Here is a 5200-nt window from a genome sequence, read left to right as displayed (position 1 = left end):
CAGAGTGCATGCTCAGAGGCAGGAACATAGGCACCTAGGGAGCTTTTACTGTAAAAACTTACTCACTGAATAAGCTTAGGTGCCTACAGGATTAGGTGGCAACTGAGTGGGGCTTTTATGGCTCACAGTGACACCTAAAAACAGGATTTAGGCACCTGAGTATCCTTGTGGATTCTAACTTATCAGTTACAATGTGGAGCTACACAGCAAAGCTTAGGATCTGCCATTTGCAAAGCAAACCCTTGAGCAGGTGAACAGGGCAGTTTAACAGGTAGTTTACAGGAGGAAGTGCGTAGTTCCTTCTGTTTAGGTATGACTATCCCATGTAGCTGATATGAACACCAGGGAACAACTGCTGTGACCTGCCTTGGATGTGTTGTTTTCCTTTCTGCCACAAGCCAGAAGAAATTTCTGGTATAAGATGGTAGCCCTGTTGGAGGAGATGATACAAGGTCTGGAAGAGCAAGTTCAAACACTGCACAGCATCCAAGAAAAATTTTTTTTGGACAACCAGATTCACAAATGGTTGCCACAGACACCACAAGTAGAAGGTTGGCAATACAGGAACAGGAGAGTAGAAACTAAAGAACCAGACTTACTTATGACTAAGGGGAAAGAACCATGAGGCATTTAACCCAGCTAGAAGTATTGATTTTTTTTTATCAGATACTCAGAGTCAACTACCAAGGAACCTACCCCCGGAGGAATGGAACAGAAAGCTACAACGGACATACCTGATGGGTGTCCTCGTAGTATGAAGCAAGCCTTATAAAAGTCCTGAGTGAGCTCAGTCTGAGAGCTGTTAATGAGGGTCATTAGGAGGCTGGGATGGGAGGAGTACCAGAGCCAGGGCTGACTGTGGAGTGCCATAGAAGATAGTCTTACTTTTTTGGGGGGTGGGGCGGTAACTCCAGAAAATGAAGAAGAGCTTAGTAGAGAGGACAAATGGATACAAAGTAGGAAAAAAGTAGAAGCAGACTGAAATGATGGTGACATAGTCAAAAAAGCAAAGCTGAGAAAATAAATAAACCAAAATGTTATAACTAAGGCCACTACCAAAGGAAACAAGAATAGGTGACGTTAGCACTGTGAAAGTAGATATGACTGGTTTTAAGAAAGCATAGGGGATATAGTAAAAGCCAGAAAAATGCAAGATACGGATATTTTAGCTGCATGTAAATACAAAGAGTAGGCTGATAAATTCCTAACAAACTAAAAGTTTAGGGAAAGTTAAAATAAGTTGCCATCTACCAAAATGTTTGAGCGAAACAAAGGGGGTAATACTTGGGGTACCACTGGAACTGACCGATGAGATAACAAAAAGCCTAGAAGATCATGTTAAAAGTAAGCAGCTAACTAGACTGTGTCTACTATACAAACTTTGATTGATGCAAATTATGTCAGCATAAAGTCGCTGCAATTAGTATATAGCTTGCGTATGTGCACACTTGGCTCCTTGTGTTGGCAGTGCAGGTACTCAACAGGACTGCTTGTATAGATATACAGTGTAGTGCTCCAGAAGTAGGTATTCCAGTGGGCAACCATTCAGCGCCTTCTCCTTTGGGAAATTTGGTAACACATGGTGGGGCAGAAACAAGTTGTACAGGGGTGACTGGGATCAAGGTGTGCAACTGTCTCCATCCCATAATTTTCATGTATTTTTTTTTTCAAAATCCTACAAAATCCCACATGGCCCTCCTCACTGTCCACCATCTCTTAAAAAAGCATGGAGCCTGCACATCTGCACTATTGTCATGAGTTTTGTAATCACAGGACACACAATCCTCCAGTATTTGCAGAGCTGCAAGAACTGAATCATTGGGGAAAAGGATGATTTCTCTGCCAAGTATAGCATGCAGCTCTTTTTAAAAGCAGCAGGTCTGCAGCTTGGTACTGGATTGACTGTTGGCCTCTCTGGTATTCCTGCCACAGATCCTTCACTTTCACATGGCACTACTGCTGGTCCCTGTTGTACCCCTTTTCCTGCATCCCCAGTTTGCTCATAAATGTCTACATTTCTGTGGCTGGTCCATAGCTGTGCTTGCACAGACTCTTCTCCCCTTAAGCCCAGAAGATCCAGTATCTTCTATCTACCCCAAGCTGGAGCACATCTGGAGCAAGTAGCTGGCATGGTCAGCGGGGCAGCTGCACAATGGAGAGCTGTTAGGTTTGCTCACCAACCTGGACAATCAGGAAAAGGCACTTCAAAAATTTGCAGGGCTTTAAAGGGACCTGGGGCCTTCCAGTCTGCATGATTTCTGGGCAGTGGAGTTCAAAATTATGACCAGAGCGGTCAGTGTTGGGCATTGTGGGACAGCTGTTGGAGCACTGTTAGGATCGGCATAGAGAACTCAGTGTCTACACTTGCACGACCTCAGTACATCAACCATGGCTCAATGCCACTCAGAGAGGGGGTATTATTATGGCAGCATAATGGGGAGCTTATATTGGTGGGAGACAAATTTAAGTGGACATATGCACAACTAGGTCGATGCAAAGAGGCTTTCTTCAGCTAGTAAGTAATATATCTTAATTGACAATATTTCTATTATAACATATAATGGATCCAGTAGGGCTGGCAATTGGGATCCCTGGCGCAGGGCTGGACGGGAGCCCTGCATAAAATGTGGGGGTGCTGCATCACCACCCACATCCCTAGCTCCCTGGCTATGTTGCGAACTCCTTAATGGTTAAATGTTTAACCGATACAATTTGAATATTTAAATGGTTACTTTTTTTAAACAATATTTACATCCCTATACATAACATGCATCCTAAAGGGATGCTGTATGGGCGGTGTCTATTCTTTAAAGTTATTAGGGAGCATAAACTGGTTGACATTTTCCCTTTGAAGACCTATAGCCATGCTGCCTTGGTGATCTCATGAGTTTTCTAGAACTGAACAACCAAGCTGGGGCTACACTGCCACTTAAGTCAATGGAAGTTACGTCACTCAGGGGTGTGAAAAAATCACCCTCCTGAGTGACACAGCTTACATCGACCTAATGCAGCATCTATACTGCACGCTGTCTGTGGAATATGCTGTCCTGCCAACTTAGCTTCCACCTCTCAGGAAGGTGGAGTACTGAAGTCGACAGGAGAGCACTCTCCCATCCATTTATTGCATCTTCACCAGATCTACTGAATTGATGCCACTGCATCAATAGCAGCATTGCCAATTTAGTAGGCCAGTGTAGACAAGCCCTGGGTGAAATAATCATTATAAATTTATTCAGCAAATATATCCCTTTTTTTTGTTTGAGAATTTTTTTTGTTTGAGAATTATTGAGAAGGACTTTAATTTTCCTTTCTCTTTAGTTTTAAATGCTAAAAAAAAATCCAGATTTCTACAACAAAACCCTGGACTACTGAGAAAAAGAGGAACACTACCACCAACCAACATCATCTTCTTGGTATTTGTTGAGAAAGAGTTTAAGTGCCTATCTCCAGAAGACGGTTTGCAGCTATGAATCTTACATTGAGATCTGCACCTCCCCCGGTCTGCATTTACGTACTTAAGTCCCTTTGAAAGGCAGCAGTTTAGCCCTCATCATGCCTTCCTTCCATGCCACCCTTTAGCATTTGATATTGACTAGGTTAGGTGACTCTCTGCTTAACATGCTTGCTTTTGTAGATCCCGTTCAGAGGTGCTTAGCTTTTCCCTATTGTAGGAGCCTGGCCACCTAAGTCAGTGCTATGAATGCCTAACATTTAAGTCCCCTTTGAGTTTACAGTTGAAGGAGACAGTGCCATCTGATCCATGAAAAAAATCATCCACATTTTCATCATGTGTAGGTCAGGCCTGCGCAGGTCAATTTATCTATGACTGAGCACGATCATCATGTGGAAGCTGCATCTGGTACTGCATGCAAAGTGGACCTAAGTAAAAAAACCTGACACACATGGCTCACACCTGCCCATACCAAATGCCTCAATAGATCCACAGACTCCCCAATGGTCTCCAGCCTGAACTACAACCTTGGTTCTAATCTATAAAGACTTTTCACAGATGAGGCACCTCAGAGGCAAATTGGATGAAACTATAGAAAAGACCAGAATTATCAGTCACACAGATGAACACAGTTAGTTAAGGAAGAGTCAACTTTTGTAAAGGGAAACCATGCCTCACTAATCTATTAGAATTCTTTGAGGGAGTCAACAAACACATGGACAAGGCTAATCCAGTGGATATAGTGTATTTGGACTTTCAGGAAGCCTTTGACAAGCTCCATCACCAAAGGCTCTTAAGCATAATAAGAAGTCATGGGAGTAGAGGGAAGGTCCTCTCATGGATCACTAAGTGGTTAAAAGACAGGAAACAAAGGGTACGGATAAGTGTTCAGTTTTCAGAATGGAGAGAAGTAAATAGTGATGTCCCCTGGGGATCAGTACTGGGACCAGTGCCGTTCAATATATTCATAAATGATCTGGTAAAAGGGCTAAGCAGCGAGGTAATATAAGTTGCAGATCATACAAAATTACTCAAGATAGTTAAGCCCAAAACTGATTGCAAAGAGTTACACAGGAATCTTACTAAACTAGATGAGTGGCAACAAAATAGCAGATGAAATTCAATGTTGATAAATGCAAAGTAATGAACACTGGAAAACATAATCTCAATTATACATACAAAATGATGGTATCTAAATTAGCTGTTACCACTCAAGAAAGATCTTTGAATCGTTGTGGATAGTTCTCTGAAAACATCTGCTCAACATGCAGCAGCAGTCAAAAAAGCTAACAGAATGTTAGGACCTATTAGGAAAGATAAGACAAAATATCACAATGCCACTAGGTAAATCCATAGTACGTCCACACCTTGAATACTATGTGCAGTTTTAGTCACCCTATCACTAAAAAGAACAGGAGTACTTGTGGCACCTTAGAGACTAACAAATTCTTAGAGCATAAGCTTTTGTGGGCTACAGCCCACTTCATCGGATGCATAGAATGGAGCATATAGTAAGTATATATAGTATATATAGATATATATATATACACACACACATACAGATAAGTTGGAAGTTGCCATACAAACTGTAACCCACAAAAGCTTAGGCTCTAATAAATTTGTTAGTCTCTAAGGTGCCACAAATACTCCTGTTCTTTTCGCGGATACAGAGTAACACAGCTGCTACTCTAAAACCTATCACTAAAAAGATACCTTAAAATTGGAAAAGGTACAGAGAAGGGCTACAAA

Source organism: Chelonia mydas, chromosome 1 (genome assembly GCF_015237465.2).
Source record: "Chelonia mydas isolate rCheMyd1 chromosome 1, rCheMyd1.pri.v2, whole genome shotgun sequence".
Lineage (NCBI taxonomy): Eukaryota > Metazoa > Chordata > Testudines > Cheloniidae > Chelonia > Chelonia mydas.
Note: the sequence above shows the minus strand (reverse complement) of the source record.